This window comes from Pieris rapae, chromosome 6 (assembly GCF_905147795.1).
Source record: "Pieris rapae chromosome 6, ilPieRapa1.1, whole genome shotgun sequence".
In the NCBI taxonomy this organism is placed as follows: Eukaryota; Metazoa; Arthropoda; class Insecta; order Lepidoptera; family Pieridae; genus Pieris; species Pieris rapae.
Window position 1 is genome coordinate 5,963,334 of NC_059514.1, and position 22,983 is coordinate 5,986,316.

Consider the following 22,983-nt stretch of genomic DNA (forward strand, 5'->3'; position numbering starts at 1 on the left):
CTTTAATAGCACTTTACTTTCGGATTCAATTGTGGAAAGCAACCATCTTTTTAAGATACCATTATTCTTACTAATATGAATTCATATCGATATCAACACAATTAAGCACCGTTTAAACCGATTTTAGGAAATACAATCACAGTTATTATTCAAAAATTCTTTAATTTCGGTACAGCTAGGTATCGCTTTATAACCGTATAATATTTAACATAAGGAAATTAAAATAATATTAACGGAGCAAAATTACAATTGTTTAAATGTAAGTGTCTCTTTAATTTAAATGCTCCATAAATATATTTACTTACATCGCCTCATATATTAAATATAAAAGGATAATTATATATTTACAAATTTTACTTTTTGATTTAACGAAGTACTATATACCTACGGGTTGTTGTTTTTTCACTTTCAAGGCATTGCAGTGGAACATCTTAAAAGCCGTTTCGTCTCGCTATTTAAAATACTTGTTAAATACTAAAACATTCAGAAAATAAACAGTATTTATATAATTATGTAGAAAAATGAGATTATAATTGATACTTTTTTTGAATGATTTTTGAATGTTGCTGTTTCAAGCCAAGCTTAAACACGATAAATCTAATCTAGTCCTAAAGTTATCACAACAGAACCCTATACACGTTATAGAAACGTTGAAAAAACCTTGTACAACGCATCTTACACTAAAAGTAATTTTCACTGACGCGTTGAAGAACCTACGAGGTATACAAATACTTCTTGCTGTTAGGTGTATATGTATTATCTATGACGATTTTATTTGATTACATAAACACTGCAATGTCAGATGAAGATAACATTTATTTGCAATAGTTTATAAACAAATAATAATGTATTCCGCATTTGAAATATTTTAATTAAATAACACATGAGAACATTAATATTGCTGTGGTCCCGCAAAAAAAATTAAATATGGACTATATGGGCGTGGTTCGGCGTTTGTTTCAATATTTTTCAGAAGCGATTAGAATTTTTTGTCTTCCAAAGTAGACTAGACTATGCGTTGTAACATTGTGTTATATTTACTGAAAAATGTCACCTGTTACTATGATAAATTAAGGCTACCTTAAAATATTACTAAAAAAACCCGGTGGCCGCGTCCACTAAAGTTTAAAAACTTAATAATCAAATAAGATCCTGCTTAAAATGAATGAACGAGTATACGTCGATAAAATATGTATATGAAGAGGAAATTTAATAAAAATAAATGAAACAAAATCTTGTTGGGTGGTATGACACCCTAAACCATCTAAGCCAAAAGTTTTGTATTTCCCTTGCATGCTAACCGTTAAATCGGAGTTCATTGCTCTGAACCATAATAACTTATCCGTAACGTCAGTACTTCATTAATCGATAGTAATTAGTAAGACTTGGTCTATTTTTACGGTGCTTTTTTTAGTAAAACGCGTAGAGAACTAACTCTTAACTTTACAGCGCGGCAGTGAACTAAAATTTAAATATATTATTATATTAGATTTTTTGTTACAGTAAATCAACTTTGCTGTTATACTACTCTAATACCTTATGTAGATGTAGCAGTCCTTATCTTCTTAATGTGTATACAATTCAGCAAAGTTAATATTGAGTAACAGGTATTAAAGTTTACTGCATGTGTTTTGCGAGTCAAAAGACCAAAATAATGGGCTTGTTGCGGTTATAAGGAGGTCAGTTCATACTTTGTATATCAAAAGATTTAAGATGGAGTCTCGCCTTTCAGACGGGAAACATGATATTTCTGATATCACTACTTGGAAAGAATATAAAGGTAAAACTATAGTTATAGCGAAGATATAATATAAGGGGTTTAAGAACTGACTTTAATACCAAGAGTCTATAATGAATTTAGTTATATAATATACGAAGCTATGTTTAAAACGTTAAAGCATAAACCCACTTAAAAAATCTCACCTGTTACTATTATTGGTAATCATAACCATCAAATATACAGTATTGACAATATTCTTACCATACATAGTAATAATAAAATTAATTAAAAGAAAGATACGCTGCCACAGGGATCAAACTTTTCAAATTTGTTTGAATTTTCCTATTACTAAACAATAATTGAAGAAAAGGAGCAACGCGTCACCTAAAATAAACACTACCTGTACTTTGTAGCAGAAATATCAGATAATTATAGTTTTCAGATATTTGATGTAATATAATCAAAATCATTTTAAGAATTTAAATAGGCTACGGATGTTATCTCCAGCTATGCACCGTTCGAGGAAATCAATTAATGTTGATAGATCATTATGGATTTCTTCGAAAGCTAAGTCAGAATTCTAGCGCGATAAAAATGTACCTTTCTTGCACAAAAAACCTAGCAGATAATGTTATGAGAAAATAATGTGCGGTGGATATACTATACGTTTGTAAGGTTAAAAGTAATTAAGAGTATACAAATAGAGACTATTTAATTAAAGTTACGTGGTTTGATTAAGAAGAATTCTATTTACTTTTGGATATTTGCAAATCGTATTATGATCTATCCTGACAACTTACTATCTATCGCTAACAAGCGATCTCTTCCAGACATCACTAACGTTTATTGCGTTTTTAAATCGGAGGTTATACATAGTTGAGAGATACACTATAGTTTACAGAATATATTAAACTATATGTAAGAGATACATATAATATTAAACAATTATAGGACTATTTTTCATAGTGTCGAACCTTTTAAGGCAGTATCTACTGATTTTTGTTTATATTCGTTATATAGAATACTCCATAAGATCCACGCCTCTTTACTGGCAAAATATATTATTATCGTAAGACTTAGTAGGTACGTGAGAAATTGTTAATCGGGTTTTTATAGTTACATGTTTTAAATATAGCTTAGTAATAACAGGAAGTTGGACCTAACTGCAACCAATTTTAACTGGAACGGTCTTACGATACTAGCTCAGTGTAAGCTTGTTTATAATAATGTTTCTTACACGTAAACACAATCTTAAGATATGCTCTTACATAAACTAGTTGCTTAAATGAAATTATAGGTACGAATATTTATTAATAGTGCAAATGCTAAGGCAAGCTTAAAAGGCCTTTTAGTAACATTATTTAATATAATCCATAAATCCGTTCGTTCGTGGAAATAATAATCACGTCCGTTTGAAAGAAACAATAAAACCTGTTTGAATATTAATAAGATGTTTTTTTTTCTAAAAAATCAGCAGAAGATTGATTTATTATAGATGTTCTTGCAAAATGTGGCAGCATTTTATAAGAAACATAAAATCCCAGTATATACTTAATAGTTTTAATGACGTAAAATTTTCAACTTCACTTCATTGAGTTATACAATTGTATCTGTCAGTAATTACCGTTATAAAACGATTACTTAGGCGTTAGGACGTGTTATAACCATTATTGCATAAAAATTATGCAATTCAGTATTTTTGTGTCACGTACTTTGCCGTTCAGTATAGGAAATTATTAAAGACGTCATGAAGCTATTTTATATAAGTCCAGTTGAAGTAACTTATAAAATTAATTTCGTATAATTGCCGTTCACAAACATATTATGTTCAATTATATATATAGGATGTAAATAGATAAAACGAATTTTGTTGGGTGGTGAAAAAAACTTTCAAACATCTGCGCATCTAATAGCAAGTAAATAGGACATCACAATATATATTGAATCCTCGAATAAAATCAGTCCCATTGAACACTAAAAAAATAAATTGTATTAGTCGAAAATTTAAAAGGAAATTGTGATAATTATCATTTGAAAAATGGCTAATTTTTAAACGAATAAAATTGTATGTTCGAATAGGAGTATTTCTTTTTATAATAACTATAAGTACCTGAATATTTCGTATAATGATAAAATAATAATTTATTTGCCTTGCTAGTTTTTATCTAGATGTACGGTACACATTATAGCCTATTACAATCGTTTAAGATACTAATCTTGCATATTGATGAAGTAAAAATCGAGTTGAAATATTTAAGTATTTAGAGCAGATCATTATTATTGTTTATGTCAATTTAATTAATGTCTGCTTGCTTTTTGGCACGTAATATGTGTCTTATAAATGTCGCATGTATTGTGTTATATTTAAACATTATAATTATTTTTAATTATTACTGAGACAAAGAACAGAGGTTCAGAGGCTCCTTCCTACATATCAGTGTTAAGGTGTCGTCTTTTGTTTACTCTTTGGAGCTAGCTCCAAAGTTGCCTCAATGGAGCCTGCCTCTAGGGGTAGGGCATAATAACTTTGACATCTACTTGCTAGATAAAAACGTTACTTAATTTGAGCAAAGAAAAAATATAAAATACTCAACTTGGACTTGTATCGCTTAAAATCACAGTAACATAACCTTATATTTTAGCAGAATTTAATTTGGTTATTAAATTATGTTTGCCACGACATTACTTATAAACGTCTAAATCAAGATGGCTGTTTGGCGCCTTTTACAGGAAGGTGAGCACAATTCTACAAATCGATATATAATTCGGGTCTGGAAACATACCGTTTGTCGACCTCTTCTTATGTATTAAAGAACTTTATATTTGCACGTCTATAAATGTCGTGTCATAATAAAATTGGCGCCAATATTCACACCGCCTACTAACAAGATACTATTTTATGGCAATATATTTACACGGTCTATTTGTCTTTTTTGCTAAATTTCGCATAGCCATAAATGTCGACTATTGCTTATGAATTATTTACCTATATGATTATTGCGTTCTTAAATAAAAAATGCTTGTACAATCATAATTAAATATTTAAATAATAAAACCAAACTGAAAACTGGGTGTGTTTATTTGATAATTATTTTTAAATTCTATCCCTATCATTGCATATTACAAAGAGTATAAACTATGGTGTTTTCACCAATAAATAGAGAAGTTTTTAGGTATATTATTTGTTAAAATTGTATGTATTGGTCCAACCAATGGCAATTCCATATATACCGCTATTTGTTAAATAACGCTAAAGAAAATTAAACCGCTCCGGCCCAGATTACCTATAAAACTATATAATTTATTACCATACGTTGAAAACAAATGTATTTATTTATTAAAAACATAATCTAACAGGTGACCCTTAATCAATCACAATGCATATTTAATAAAAAAATCACACACGAAATAAAATCAACTGAAGGTGACGCGCCTATCGCTAACTAGCGATCTCTTCCAGGCAACCCTAGTAAGTAAAGTGAATAAGTGTATAACTCAATTTAATTTAAATAAAATAACATAAGGAGCCTTATAGACAAAAACCAATATAAACTAAAAATATAATAACTGAAAGCTATTCTTAAGAGTCATACTTACTTATTGGCTCTAGCAAACAATAACCAAGTAATTCGTTGACTATGAACTGAAAAGGCACACAATATATTAAACTTTTACTAGCCAGTTGTTGATCAACAAAATCTTTAGAAATATTAATCGCTAACTCTGCAACATTTACATATATGAAAAATCTTACCCGTTTCTAGAGTAACTAACACGCAATTTTTTTTAACACAAATATTTATCGAAATTAACTTCTCATTAATACACAAGTTTATTTTATAGAACTTAATCTGCAGACTAGCGTAAAGTTTTTTATTCCAGGTAGAGAAAGTACCATAAACTATATTACATTAGTTTTGTTTTGTAGTCCGTATTCAACTTACGGAGCAACCCATTTGAAGAGATTTTCAGTAAATCTTAAGCGCATATAAGTAAGCTAATTATAATTGACAGACACCATTTCATACCATCGAAGATTTACGATATTTTAATGCGTAATTAAATTTTACGGGCAATGTAATTATATCTGACATATGCAATTAATCACTAAATAATGCCCCAAGGGTATGACAACTGAGAAATAATTATCGTGTTCTAGCCGCGACTGCATTTGTTGTACGCCCCACACGCAATCACAACAAATTCAACAGTTTAATTTTGTTTATATTTAACTTTAACTTTCTGTATTTCAAAGTGTATAGAAAAGGTTAAATATCTTTATCCCGATAATAATTTTCTTAAATCATTTTATTATTAATTATTCGTGGATCGAAATGTAGAATTCATATACATTAAATATTTTTGTTTATTATAGATTTAAATCATATGAAGAAAATTAATTGGAAGATCAAGTTCCCTTTAACATCGCATGTCCTTGGCTTCAGTCACGAATGTCACAAAACCATTATTTGCACAAGTTATCTTGTAAAGTATTTCCATTGTTAATGATGCGCAGGCACTCTTTGTCTGACCGCATTCCACAGATAAGTTTGTTTTTGATTCGAGATATTCGCATTTACGTTGACAGATTGTTATTTATTTAAAAAAAGTTTTTATTTTTTTGTTGTTATTATTTGGACATCTATTATATGTTTTAGTAATTAAAAAATATAAACGTGCAAGAGTTAATTTTGTTAGCTACATCTTCAAGTTTATACAGGTTTTGATTCACCATATTCGTCGCCGGCAATTGATAGAACTTAATCCGCATACTGGCGTAAAGTTTCTTATTCCAGATAGAGAAACTCCTATAAACAATATTACCTTAGTTTCTTTTTGTATTAAGTCCGTATTCAAATATATATAATTTCGTAATATAATGAAAAATGAAACATAGTACTTAATAATACTGATCAATCTTCAACCATATTCAAAGCAAACCTTTCACTATACGCAATATATATATATACTTGTAATGTTTTGCAGAATCACAGTACAAATTGAATGGATCTTAATGAGTGATGTATGAAGAGGAAAATTAATCAGCATATTATTTAGCTTTTGATCAATGATAAAAATCTACACCATTGTCAGACTAAACATCTAATGTTATTTAGACATACCTGTAAGAGAAATTATTTAAGGTAGGACCGGTGTTAGCTTTGATCTGACAAGTGACTGAATGAAGCTTTTCAACTTACCCAATGTAGCGTATTTCTATTGCATGGTATTATTAAAAAAAATATGTTAAGAGATTATATTGTCTTCTCCAAGCGCTACATTTAAACAAATACTATTAATAACAAAGGAAAAAACCAAAGAAATGCGCTGAAGTACTTGCAAATAGTATAATATCCTAGCAACACTAATATCAGCTGTTGTTTAAGCACGTCAGTTAAGTAACGTCAAAATTGACATTCTATATAGCGTGGTTTATATACTTTAATTAAAATGTATTCTGCTTGCCAGGTTGACAACCCTATTAGTCAGAAACGGAACACAAAAGATTTTGCGTAATCGTAGCGCCAGTGAACATTAAAATGTGAATGTATTGTTGTTTTGATCAAGACGTTATTGTGCAACGTCGCTCACGTTTCAGACACATTTCGTTTTCAAAAAGGGCGTATGCAAATTAAAGATTTGTATCGTTAAATTATATTTAAGCATTGCCTCAACTGGTTTACAACATTGATAGCTGTAGCCGTTTAGGCCGTTTAGAGGTATTGAGTAAAGAGACTTCTATAGTAGCATAAAGTATTTTTTTGCATTAGGTGAAGTATTCTCACTCATTCTCCAATAGTTCATTGTTAAAATCAATAGTAATTTGCTATATAATTTTGCATTTATATGTATTATAAAATAGTGGTTTTGAACCTTTTGTCTAATTAGCTAAACTAATTAAGATGATAGAGAAACAAATTCGTAAATATAATATCAAACTCGTTTATCTTGTTATATTTTATGTTAATAGTTTTGTCACCTAGCATTCTTGCGGCTTTCTTAGTAAAGTTTATTTTCTGATGGAAAAGTATAGATACGCCTGTACTAACTTTTTCAGGGTTTACATTGAAAATTCTTATGATCAAAGGTGCATCATCCTTTGGTCTGTCAGGGTGACAACCTAACCTAAGACCCTAGGTAGACCTAAGGCGCTAGGAATTTAGTTGGTTAATAGTGCCTCTGTCCATAGGCTGAACTTAACGTTTCTTTTTTTAAGCCGAAAATTCAGATAATTAAAATTAAAAATATTAAGTCTCATTCTAATGATATATTTAGCACCAGCTTCTAATCCGCTCGCCTAGTGGAAAAGGACGCTATCCTCCATTCGCTTTCATTGTGCGCAACTAAAGCCGGGCCGCCATAAAATTGCCATCATGTTTGTGAATATGTCGTCCTGGTCGACCTCTACCACATCGCTTTCCGTCAGGTGGACAGCATTCTGTTAGATTACTGGAATATTTCTCCGTAGTACCCCTTATATTACTTACCTATTCCACTTTTCAGTTTTTTAATAGTTGTTCCAATTTCCCTCAGTCTTGTATACAGTCTCAGACGCCGGTATCTCCATATCTCAGCTTTTCTTTTTCCGGCAAGTGGTCGGAATTTGACGGTTAAGAAATACTATTTTTAATTAAATACCAGCTGTTGTTGCCTTGTGAAGCCTTGTCAAAACAGTTGTCGGAGCATAGTTGTCAAATTTTTGCGATTAGCGATAAATGCAAAAATCTACTTTTAACATTAATTACAGCTTAGGCTATCGTTTTTTAGTTATATCGCAATAATTAATACAGGCTTCGTTTGTAAAGAAGCGATTCCCAAAAGCAATGGCAAAAGAGATATCAAGACAGGAAATTAACGAGATAATAAAAAAGTTATAACTTACCAATTATTCTTTTAATTAAAAATGATTGCGTAAGCTTTACAAGTTCAAATTAAGTTTCCCATATACGTATGTCGTATAACCTAAATACCAAAAGCATTTCACCTTCAATATTTATCGAGGAAAAATAGAGTTTTTACATCAAAACAAGTACGTTTTCACTCTTTTTTATTGATGAAAGTGTTCTATTATAAGGATTTTTAATTAGATAAATATTCGTAGCAAAACCTATTTTCGGTGGTATTTTTGGTTTCGTTGGAGCATTTTTAGGCAAATAAAAATCTGTTAATGACGTGAAAATCTTGCTTGCTTGCATTTGGATATACTGATAAGATTGCATTTAGTAATTTATAGCAAACTAAGATAAATTTAAAAATAGAGAAAATACGAAAATCGTATTATCACGAAAGTTGAATAACGTCATTGACCTTATATTCGTGATTCTGTTTAGATCACAAAGCGTTACTCACTTGTTATATAGATTGTATGACTGTATGGTTCTTACCAATTACATTATCATTAATTGCGTTTAATTTTTATCAATAATCAAATCCCTGCCTCCTATCAATCTTAATTTACTGGCGGTTATTTTTATTTAGCCATAAAAATTTATCAGTCCAATGAAATGAAATTATCATATTAAAGTCAATGTTATGTCATGAGAAAACCGTTTTATGGCGAAATTCGACTGAGCGAATGAATAAGATGTTTTTGTAAAGGATTTGACAAAAATGCGTTGTTCGGATATAAGAATATATTAAAGACAATAAAAAAAGGGGCCCTTAGCTAAAACGTGATAAATTTTGTAACATATTTTAGCTGGAGGCTCATCTGATGTTGAGTGATACCAACGCTCATTGACTCTAGTGAAAATCTCGTGAAGGCTCGGAAGTGCGTTGCCAGCCTTATAATGCACGAAAAATCATTGCCAACTTAGAAAAAAGAAATGTTATTCGTTTTATTATTGTTCTCTAATAATGCCTTCTAAATGTATTTTCTTTATTTTTTTCTATAAAATTATCGAATAAAAAATGGCAATGACAGAGTGGTCTTATCTATATTACGCTATCTGATTTATAAAATCATTTATTGTGAATATTAAAATTAGGTGAATAAATAAAGGATCGCCCTCATAAATTTGACAAAATAAATGAGTTTATTGACCAATAGATCTATATCATTATACATGCGGAATATTAGTTCGTGAATTTTATTTCATTGTATTTTAAATTAGACTTTCTTTTTTATTGCTTTTCATACTACACCATAAATCGCAAGTATGTTATATATTTTCAAGAGTGTAATAAGATGTAAAACGGTTAGAATATTAAAATGACAAAAATATGTTGTTCAATAATTTATGTCGCCGGGGATCGAAGTGCTTATATATATTATATGTATCATTTAATATTGAATCCCACTTTCTGGTTGCTTTTATAAGGCTCCTTGTTTGTTTTGACGTTCCATAATTTTTTTTATATATTTTAGCCTAAATTAACAAAAAGAGAACGAAACAAAATAATATTAAAAGAAGTTTTGATTAATATCTTTGAGATAGGTGCTAAGCAATTATACCAAAAAACGAGGCATTTGTCAAACGTCAAAAATCTTTAACTTTAATATCCTCACATTAAAGTTAATGTGCGTTTCGATACGTGATCATTTTTCAATTTAATTTTTTTTTATAAATCGTTAATGGATATGTTCACAAGCTTAGCGATTTGTTATTCGTAAACTAGTTGAACCCTGCGTCGTTGTCGAACCATACATACATTCTGTTTTGTTCATATAATATTATTTATGTTGATACTAAATTTTCTTATACTGTGAAAGTTTTAAGAAGCGTCAAACGGTTAAACAAAATAAAAATAAATTAGATTCTAAATCTGCCACAGTATAGATAAGTTAATCGAATAAAAACCATTTTCAAGCTTAATTTAAAATATCTTTAAATATCGGGTCGAAACTTTACGTATCATTACTATAGAAGCCATAAATTCCAAAGGTATTCTTACCAAATATAAAAATTCTCTCTTGTTCAAGTGATTTCATTCATTCGTTCATTACTTTCTTGCAAGTGTGACATACAACATCTGGATAAAAAGAGGTATCAAAACCTTACATTCTTGTATGGAGTCAAAACTTGGACCTACTTGGCTGGGGAACGGCAAAGAATTGATGCCTTTTAGATATGGTGCTGGAGGCGAATGCTAAGAATACCTTGTGAAGACAAGACGTGCACGAATACATCAATCCCAACCATTGTGTCTACTAATGCCGGCATAGAATTATATCATATTTCGGCTATTCAATGCCCAGAGGCGATGAGAACTTGGCAAAAGATCACACGGCCGTGCTAACCAGATAGATCGATCAGGTGAAAGACTCATCTTTCTCAAAACTATACACTATGAGAGAGACCCTGGACAAAAACGGGTGGAAACAGTTTGTCGATCCAGATGTTTCCTTGCTGTACGACCCTCAGACATCAGCTAATAACTGAAGGGTTTGATTTGCTACATTTTACTGGCGCGGAAAACAACATAATCTACAAATTGATACGATTAATCATTCGAATATAATGCGTTGTATTCAATCGATTGGAACTGGAACGATTCTCTTTGTAGAACCGAATTCAAACATTAAGGTCGTAAATACACTATGTAACTAATGGAAGTGGTGTTACTACGACTCGCCGTTGTCTCTTGTGCACCAAAGTAAGTATATATATCTATTTCTCAACAGTAAGGAATAGAAAGAGCAGTATTGTTGGCCTGAGGTCCCTGTGGTCGTAGGTCCTGACTGTGCACCAATGGACTATCTCCGTCTCAAATCTATGTATGGGGGCATTAAACTTGCTTAAACGAAAACGTTATTAGGATACCGGGGTTCCTTTCAACCACAAAGTCGATAGCTAGTATCTGGCACAGAAGGCTAGCTAGTAATAAAAAAAATCACAAAACAAAAGAAATCTAAGGTTTGGAAAATTTGTTTTGTAATACACTATTATTGTTGCTACACCACGGGAATATGTATATTTATTTATTTTATGATTTTCAATAGAACGAATGCGTGTACAAAAGAAAAGTATTAATAGGATCAGCGAACGAATGGGACCGCTTTAAAAACGTAAAATCACTCAATTACTTATATTTATATAATTTATTACAATCACTAAATATTTTGTTCTTATCACGCTCGTTGCTTAATATAAACTAATTAAATAAAATAAATATAAAAAGTTTATATATTTATTTCCATAGTGTGTCTTCATCTTTAGCATAGACATGTGGACCGCCCCCGTCGTAGACAAAAAACGTGAATTATTCTAATAATATTCAAATTGAATACTTAATGAAGCCATTGACATAATTATTGACAAATAATACATAGTTATATCCTGTTATCGCGTGTTGTGGCAATAATATTGAAACTTTCGCGAAACGTGAAATAAAAGTCGTAAAAATTATCTCAAATAGGTAATTCATATTACAATAAAATCAGAAAGTTCTATAAATTTTATAGGGTTTTAAGATAAGGCTGTCTTTTTATGTTATTTATAAAATATTGCATGGATTCAGGGTTATAGGTTGACATGATATTTTTCTTTCTATAGGGTTGCCAAAAGAAGGTATTTAAATTAAATGTAAATTCCTTTTACAATTAGAATATTAAATTTTCACTATACTACAAGTCTTTCAACTAAAAAACCAAAACCAGTGGAAATACAATCTTTTGAGGTCTGGAACTCAGATTTTTCTATTTATTCGTGATCATTTATTTTTCCTAATAGGCAATAAAGAAAGGCCTTCTGTGCCTGACCATTTTCGTCGGGTTTTTGGGTCTAGGCCAGTTTCCTTACAATGTTTCCTTCAAAAACGCACAGGGTTACTTTGATGCACAGCCGAGGTTCAAACATACGAACGCAAGGTGGGATGTTGCAGGCGATTTCTTTTTTCAAGAGCTGATTAACCAATCTAATTACTTATATAACTCAGGGAAGAGAGTCGCACACTAATTCTACTAGACCAACAGTGCTCCAGATTTACAAATAGTTTTCACAAATATTTTACTAGTTATTAATACTAATATTGTATTTCAAGTTTAATACATAGAAAATCCTGTATTAGGACAAAGATGACTATAGTTATACATAATATAGCTCAAGTGATATGCTCAATAGAATCTGCACGTAGATATCCTATAGATTAAACAAAACTTAGGGGAACCGAGGGTAATGGGAGCGGTGCGCCTAAAGACTAAATAAACTACAGCTCGTATATACTGAGTTGCCACTTAGGCCCTTTCGGCACACTGCATTTGTGTATGAAACGTATATGTATAAAACAATGATTAATTACATTTTTTTATAATCTAATATGATATGTTTTATATTGTAATTACATTATATTTTTCACTGGTCTCTTCTTAATCCTTTATGTATGAATTTATCTGCCTCTACTACGAAAATCAGTCTAGTAATTTACATTTACAATTTGTAACTGTACAGCAATATTATTTTGACCGGCACGTATGACGAACACCTACACAAATGTTTCTTTCATAATTTAAAGGTCAAGTACATGTAAGTTCGTTTAACTCTGTAATAAATTAGACCAATTAAAACTTAAAGACCATAGGGATACGTTTAAAAATCATTTGGCATTTCACACATTTCGCTTCGATTTGACAGTTCTTATGGCTCTTGTAATAAGATCTAAAGATGTGTACGAATACATACATTAATTACACATCGGTCTGAGATAAATATAATAAATCTTCGCGAATGCTTAGAAAACTATTAGGCTACTGGTGTATTTGAGAAATGACAGGTTAAATGTCAGCCAAAAGATCCAAGTATTGATTTTTTGCTGTTCAGATCTACCTACAGATAACATTTTTTAAATAATTAAACAACTTGTTTTTAAGTGTAAGGTTACGCTACACTGGGCATATTTGGTGTCAACGTAAACTTTAAAACTTTAATATTGAATCAAGCTTTTAAGTTACTATTTTAATCAATCTATGGGAATGTGAGTTTATTTTTAGCTACTTCACGCTTAACCTCGATTTGTAAATATATAATATAGTAAGAGGGTATTTTGAGGGCACTAAAGTAATTAATAATTTCTTTAATATTAAAAATAGCCACAGGAAATAGGCTTTTGGATTCCTAGACTAAACTTGGTGTATAGTCAAAAATTATAGTTCAATATCTAATTGGGTGTGGTAGAAAAAGGCTCCTTATTTAAATGGTATTGGCTAAATACTATTTTATCAGTCGCACTCATAAATAGAGATCGGAGAGTGTATGTTGTTTTTCGGTCTTGAGTTCAGAACTGAAAGTAAACATGACATTAAAATCAGTATGTCAAAGTCAACTTTGACGGATAAAAGTGTTTTCACCATTGCAGGGTCACAGGATTTAAATAGATATAAGGTATCTCCAAAAATGGTATAATTTTGTTTTTTTTACTATGGTTGAATTGTGGTGATTTAGTTTAAATGAATTATGATGTATAGCAGTGTAATCTAGTTCCCATTTCTACGTATTATCTGTCTTAACTTACGTCATATCATATTACATATTGAACTTTATCCTTGCTAGATTGGTTTATCTTATAACATTGTTAAAATTTAAAATATATTTTCGTTACCAAATGATTTTAACATCATAACATTATATAATATTTATTTATAAAGTTGAAATTCTGAGGTTGAAACTCCACTTCTGTTGAAATATATACAATCAATACAGATTGAGGGAATCGTCGTTTTACAGATTGTTAATCTATACTAAATTATCGTATTTATGGTTTTGTATTTTAATTGTAACTAATTCATTACTAGACAGTGACATGAAGGAAAGTCACTGGCTTCTGAAAGACAGTTCATGTTACACCAGGAGCTTGGGATACATGTTTTTGTGATCTAAGCAAAATTTATAGGGTCTGCGGTAAAATGAGTAGTTTAAAACTATTTCAGCGTTCTTATGTATTAGAGTGCTTAAATGCCATATTGATATAAAGACACTGTCACCTTATTACAAGTACATCAAGCTCTTTAGCAATTCTAGCATTTAAATGTGTTATGTAGTTAGTTATTGAATTTATTTATAAGTATTAGGTCAGATAAGGCTTTAGAATAAGACATATACAGGACTAACACTTAATATCTTACTAATTTATTTGTTTTAAATTACGCGTTTCTGTTTCAAAGTGACCAAAGTCACACACATAGTATAAACGTATATTTTTCATGTGTCGCAATATTAGGTGTCGTTTTTAATTGATCTATTCTGAAAAAACAAACTAGGAGATAGCCTCATATATATTTTAACAGTTAACTCATAGCCAATGCGGTCAGGGACTAGATTTGTTTATCAACAAATTGATTGATAGGTTTCTGAATATTTTTCAGTTTCATAACTATCGATTTATTTTAAACGATGAAGTTTTATAGTGTATAATAATGAATTGGTTTCAAGGCGTTGCTCATACAACCAGTAGCCAATTTGTTAAAATATGTGCCATAATGTTAATGATACAATACTGCATAATTTAGGTTATTACGTACAAATTGAGGAATGAGCTTGTATATTAGAGGCAAACAAGTTTATGGAATAGCGATAAAAGGCAGCTACCCAAGTCCATGAACACCCCTGTTAGTTGCTTTAGAATACGTTGCTGGCCTTTTAGGAAAAGTATTATATTGAATAGTTGCAAGTTGTAGAGGATGTGCTTATTGTTAGTTTTCAAGTTACCGACATTCAAAAAACTACATGTTATAAAGATTTTTTGTTTACTGCAGTTGTAAAACACTTTTTATTTAAAAGTTAAAATTGCAGGATTCGATAATCTATAACATAAAACTTTTTCAGTTGGAAAATTAATAAAACAGGCGAAAATATAAATACTTGTTCTTATGAATGAGTATCGAAGACTCCAATAATTAAATAAAACCTTATTCTAAAAGTAAATATAACAAATGTAATGTAGGTATTGTAATGATAAATTACTCTTGTGCTTCAACTTCGAATATTTTAACGCCTCATACAAATTTTTAAATCAACAAATCAAATGACGCATCGTCAGTTTTGCAAAGTAGATTATCAATCTTGTCAACACATATGACTCTAAGATTAACATCATATCTTGATGTTAGAAATTCACTATGTTACTAGCGGATCCGACAGACGTTGTCCTGTCTACACGTCTTTAATTTCAAAATTTCAATTTTTAATAAGCCATTTTGATGAAAAATATTATTCAAATGTTATGACAATATCTAACGATCCAGCACATGGTCACACACGATATAACACAATGATAACAAAACTTTTTTTAAATTTCGGGACAGACTAAAATTAAAATTCGAATATTATTTAAAATTTGACACTGCGATGGTAGCGCCGTCTGTCGGATCCAATGTAAAACATTCCAAAATCAACAACTACTAATTAATTAAAAAAAACATTGTCCAGCGGACAAAATTGTGAATCTAAACCATTCTCGAATCTCCACGAACACACACAAAAAATTTCATCAAAATTGGTCCGGTCGTTTAGGAGGAGTTCAGTCACATACACACGCACTCAAGAAATATATATATTAAGATTAAGATTAGTAGATTCTCTTAGAGAGAAATTAAAAAAAACTTTACAAATATAAGGTCCTTACATATGAAATTGGTGTTTGTCGTACTGGCCACTTTGACCTCATATATATCTCCTCTTTGGTTAGGAATTCCAAATTCAAATTTTACAACTGTTTACGTGTGCATTTGTTTTTCGGAAACATTACTCAACCGATACAATAATGTAGGGATTTTAAATCGAATCATTACCTGTGATGAAATGTAGATCCCGTACGATAGTACAAAACGCTAACTGAAATGGCTGAACCCAGCCGAACTGAAACTTTCATTGGATGAAACACATTCCATTTCACATATTTTCGTAAATTGTATGTCTTACTAAATGTTATTACTTCAATAAAATAAGTCACTAAATGACTTCAGTAAAGAATATTATTCAAAAAATATTTTTTTAATTTAGATTATAAAACTATGGACGACTTCTGTGAATCACAACACAGTCTCAGGTAGCTTATAGCTTCTTAAATGTGTGATACTTAATAATATAAATCGAACTTCAAGATAATTCTATTTAAAAGAAAGTGGGCAGTTAAAAGCCGGTGAACTTGAAAAATGATAAGTAGTCATAATGATAAAAACCCAGACTGGTTAGAATAGTTCATGATTAAGTGGCATTTCAAACCGTTTTAATTGTTGAGTAATTTATCTAAGGCTTTAATCGGTTCTATCCAACATCGTTTTACGGAAGGAGTTTGAGATTAATTTCTCAGGAGTTCATTCTTTAAGGAGTTTTTTATTTAATAGAACAGGGGCTAACGGGCAGGAGGCTACCTGATGTTAAGCTTGATTATTATTCCGATTATTTATCTTAATATATATATTTCTTGTGTGCGTGTGTATGTGACTGAACTCCTCCTAAACGACTGGACCAATTTTGATGAAATTTTTTGTGTGTGTTCGTGGAGATTCGAGAATGGTTTAGATTCACAATTTTGTCCGCTGGGCAATGTTTTTTTTAATTAATTAGTAGTTGTTGATTTTGGAATGTTTTACATTGGATCTGACAGACGGCGCTACCATCGCACTGTCAAATTTTAAATAATATTCGAATTTTAATTTTAGTCTGTCCCGACAGTTAGCGCTGCGATCAAATTAAAAAAAAGTTTTGTTATCATTGTGTTATTGTAGACCATGTGCTGGATCGTTAGATATTGTCATAACATTTGAATAATAATTTTCATCAAAATGGTCCAGAATGTTTTAGCTTATTAAAAAAAGTTTGAAATTTTCAAATTAAAGACGTATAGACAGGACAACGTCTGTCGGATCCGCTAGTTTATTTATAAAAACACTCCTGCGTTAACAGGTGATCCTAAATTGACAAGAGAGAACTATAATTAATATATTATACAGTCGAAACAAAAAAAAACAAACATATGAAATTACAAAATAAAAAATACAAGAAAAAAACTATAGGCACTCATAAATAATAGAACTTTTCCCAGCTCAACGGTCAACGAAAAATGTCCGTTAATCTATGTATTTCGTTAAGTAAATTAATACACTGAATCATATGTGCCCTTTTCAGAAGGTTAGTCCTAGCCGTGGACAAAGGAAGTAACGGCGGACGATGTCGCATCAGGCACATCGAAGCTAAGGTACTGAAGTACTGCCGAATTACTGTCCTTTCCATGTAAAAACTTTATTAAGTACATCACAAGCGCGAATTGTCGGCTTACTCTCGCTCGTTGTAGCCCACGGAACCAATAATAAATAATGTTGGATACAATTATGTTTCCTTTAAGCTTTCCTTTTCCTTTGGGTTTTAAATGTGATATGAAATGGTCTCAGAAGCAAATGCAAAATAAATATTTTGAAATTCGTCATTTTTCTTAGTTCTCTTCTCTAAGACTCCAATTTCTAATACAATGACTTTTTGCTGCAACTAAATCTGTGCAATGTCACGGGCATTAGATAGTAAAACGTTAATATAGTGCTCAGTGGGCGGAGTGTAGGTTGGCTATGCAAAAAGCTCGTTAATCTTGGATTGTCGTAATTTCTAAGACAATAAAACATGAATGTACTAAGTGGAACATCAAATTGGACCTGTTTTATGACAAATGATTGTCTATGAAAGAGTGACTCAACGTCCAACACGCTGCTTTAGAATACTAATGTGTAATGCGATACAGTATTTATTAAAGCGAAGCTTTTATTCTAATAATAACTGTCTTCTCTACAAAATCGCTAAATATATCATCTGATAAATATATCACAATCTATGCACTCACAGTATAATTTTAAAGATTTCTTCTAAAGAAATATGAGACTTTATAAAATAAATAGTTGCATATTGCATCATAACTTATCTATATTCTAAACATAAACTAAATTAGACTCGTTACAGCCTTTATATCAATAGGATAATCATTCGTCATTCAATCATATTGTACTGTTTTAACCTAAGTGCTCTGTGGTATTTTTCTGTCAAATTGTGTTAACACTAGAAATTTACATAAGTACTTAAGTTAAAAGGAGGATTATACTTCATTAGTTTTTATAAATAAAAGGACTATATTCAAGTATATTATATAAGTCAAGACAAGAGTAACTACAATGTTCCTGTCACTCGTGAGAGTTTCCTTTTTAAGATTACTTTTTCTAGTTAGTTACGGGCGTCTATAAGACGCCATCATAATATGCCATAAATATCATTTATATGATTTTCCAATACGCAATGAGCACTTGTGCAAAAGAGACACATTTATCTTGCTACTTACTCTATACTGTAAAACAACAAACTTTTGAAATCTTCATAAGTCTTTGGGACTTTCAAAGCCTTGATATTTTACCTGAGGATTCAATTGCTGGTGCAAATATAAGAAAATATTATTAATAATTATAAACTTCATTCATAATAATAATATATTGTCCTGTACTTTACCCAATTCATAAGATAACAGGATCCTTACAAACCATCCGAGGCAATTTACTTCAGAAATCATTTATTCATGTAGGAGACATCTGCACACTTATGTATATCAAAAAAGAAATATACATTGAATGCTTCTAATTTTCAATGTCCATGTACTGCCAGTTCGCAAATCAAAAGTAAAAACACTCCGTCACTTTTTTTAATAGTCAAGTTTTTTTTAGAGGCGGAGAACTAATTACAAATTTTAATTTCCGCTGCAGTTACAAAACCTCTTGCCACGAGGACCTCAAACGCCAACTCTAAAACCACTAGATCTATATCAGGTAATAAAAGCCCACTCACCGAACGTCACTATCAAAGTTTTAAATAGAAATCACTCCTCGGAACTTGGTTATATAGATAACGTATTCTTTTACGAGGCGATGCATTTAATTTACGTTTATCTTTCAATTTATAACCTAATTCCTGGGACATTATGTGTTTATGGGTGACACTCGCTGTGTGGAACCGTGCCAGATGTGCTTTTCTTCGTATTATCGGCTTTATTAGGTTTTTGCACACCTATCTTTATTTTAAAACTATGACCTCATAGTCTATTATAAGTGTCGATCAGTTTTGGAGCATATTTTAAATTAAATTAAAAAGTCATTACACGCATCTTGTGAAACAATTTTATAAAAAGTGCGTCATAAAAAAATTATGTTGCTATTATAATTTAAGTATTAGTTATTTAGAAATACAGTCCATTTACGACGACATCGTTTAACAACATACCGGTTATATTGACCAAAATCAAAGATATTTTTAAAAAATAACAGATTTTTTAATATAGAAAAACGATATTTATATGTACGTAATGTCCATTTATTATAAATTTCATGGCAAATAAATATAATGAAGTACATATTATTTTATACACGTCATCGGCTGTAATGACTATCGGTTTTTACGAACAAATAAGAGTAGTCCCATAGATATCGTTAAAATAGATTTTGACTGTAATTAAATGTTAAAACGACTTCAAATAGAAATTACTATGTTCAATATTACGATTTTATCTTTACTTTACTTTACTTTTTAGGTCTTTTTAAGGTAAGTTAAGTATTTTATTTATACTAATAAGCGGATGTAAAGGCCTCGTTAAGCTAAAAAGGTGATAAAAAATTAAATAGGTTTAATGCAATAAATTGTTCAGATACATGTTGTGGTTTGTGGCACATGAATGACTGCACTTCAAGGCTAGTCCTACCTATTACCTGATCTATGACATGAATTATATTAGATTATCTTAATGCTTTGTATAAAGTAAAGTGGACGTCCATAAAATGTGACTTATTTACAAAAAATTCTATAAAAAACGCAAATTATTAAATAACTGGATGCTGTCCACGACTGATGTGTACTCATAGTGTCGACTTTCATAATGCATCAATCCCTATTTATTTCTGGTAAAAAGATTTTATAGGAATGTGTGAAACATCTCACGAGTGTAGTTACTGTTTTAAAATCCAAAAGTTATTATATTTTTTATTATTTATTATTTATTTCGTAATCCTACAGCTAACATAAATTATATATAATAACAAACAGATACAATGAAAATATAGCCGAGAAGGAATACATCATACATTTTACTACAAAAAGGTTAACAAGAGGAAACAAATAAATAAAAATTATTTAATACATTTAAGTGGTACCTAATTCAACAGCCAGTGTTCTGTGATGGTGTAGAAGTAAAAGTCAGTACGTGAAGGTGTTCGTGAATACAATTCTTAATAAAAAATTTAACCACATTTGGCGATAGCCTGAACAAGTCAAGGCTTAAATATTGGTATTTGTATGTCCGGGCTGCGCGATACAAAACTGAGTTTTTTGCATAGTTAGTGTTGATGTGAGATTAAGATCATTAATTAAATTAAGTATAGGAAGTAAAGGTAATATATTGTCCAAAATAAGTGTCATACATCTTTTTATCATGAACCTTGTAATGAAGTTATTAATTGATACGATATCAAGTGAGATGGCGCCTCAGTATCTCATTTTATTTTGCAGCAATATTTATATAATGTCACATAATGCCTTAAAGAGTTTATCCGAAGCTTTGGAGATAAGAATTAAATTACTGCGGAAGCTTAACACCAAATACGTCTTTAATTAATGCATTTCTGAAACGTCCGTATCCTGAGTCACTAAGTTACGAGGGGGATATTTTGATAAAATATGTACCTTTATATTGTACAAATAGACTGTTATTTTACACTTGTGGTTAACTAAGTCCTGAGTTTAATTCCGAAAAATTACGCCCTCTTTTCTTCTTGCCCTCAATTATTATTAATGAAGCATACGCAGAAAATTGCTCTGTATGTAACGCGTTGCGGGATTTCTGAACTGAATTGTGAGTATATTCCATACTTTTATATAACTCAAAGAGCATGGTTATATATGCGTATAGGTAATTAAAATTATTACAAAAGGTCTAGATAAAAGTACTAAAGTTAGTATTGCCTATCGTAGATTATGAAGTAACACTAGTGACATCTACCAGCAGTCTGTAGAACTTGAATGAAATTAGTTCTAAATTCCGCCCGCCCATAAGCACAAATCTGCCCTACACTTACACATATATTTCTGCTAATTCTGCACCATAGATGTCGCTAGCAGTACTGATACAATAGAATACATAGAAATACTTTAACATTATATTATAAACATTGAATATCATTTTTTAATTCGTATATTTAACAACTTATTAATTATAAATTATCTTACAATCTTTTTGCTCTCTCATGAACGTATTTTACGATAATTTGACATTAACGTAATGCGCCGTATTTAATTAATATAATATGCACGTGTACTTATTAACTCACGTTTTAAAAATAAATAATACTAGTTGCAAAACAATAACAGTGCCCAAAAATGAAATAAATTCAAAAAAAAATATTAGAAATATTTTAATAATTTTTACCTATAAATACAATAAAATTTCTAAAGTGACGACTATATCACATTCTGACAAAAATTGTGAATCGTAGTTACATTCGAAAGTTTATAATAATACTCTCTTGTAACCTTTTTATATTTTTTGGATAAGTAGGAAGAATAAAGGAATTGCAGTATGTGACACAGAATTAAAAGATTCGATATGTTTATTCAAAAGAATGACGTTTATGCGATGTAAACTTTATTTTCACATTAAATGTTAATATCTTTTTATTAGACATCGGCATTGTTTCAAAGATCAAAGTAAACGAGTTTACGCGTGTAATTGCAAAACCTCGATGTAAAAATTTCTGTGGTTTTGGACTTTCGTACCAACGATTTTATATTAATATTTAATTATTATTTATTTATAGCATGTATTTGCAGGTAAATGGTTTTTTTTAGAAGACAGTACTAATATTCAGAAAGACGAGTGGCGATACAACCCTAAATTGGTATGTTGGCTTTAGATCTACATCTGCGTTTTGATCATTTTATTTGATAGAAAGATGCCCAACCTTCTCCGCCTTACACATAAGATGTTGTAATGTTTTCTTTCACAGTAGTTTCACAAGAGTTAATTGCGCAGAAAGGTAAACTAGTAGGTGTCAAATACATATTATTTAATAAATATGGAAAAGTTCTAAAGAAATAGTTCGCCGCAAGGTTACTATTATATACTTTTAAGAGATTATACTGTATATAGATATTATATATTAAGTATAAAATAATGGTTAACGATAGCTATGTTTAAAAAAATCCTTATATTTAATTTAAGTGTTTTAGTTAGTGGGCAAAGTCATTGATTCGATGTTGTAATAAAGCTACGTATAATAAGGGACGTATGATAATTAATATTTATATCAAACA

General features: G+C 30.4%; 1 protein-coding gene across 5 annotated transcripts in view; it reads left to right on the forward strand.

Annotated features, from left to right (window-relative positions):
- LOC110992398 (rho guanine nucleotide exchange factor 17) overlaps positions 1–22,983 on the forward strand; it is a 76,573-nt gene that overhangs the window by 806 nt on the left and 52,784 nt on the right. The gene's annotated exons all lie outside the window — the stretch shown is intronic.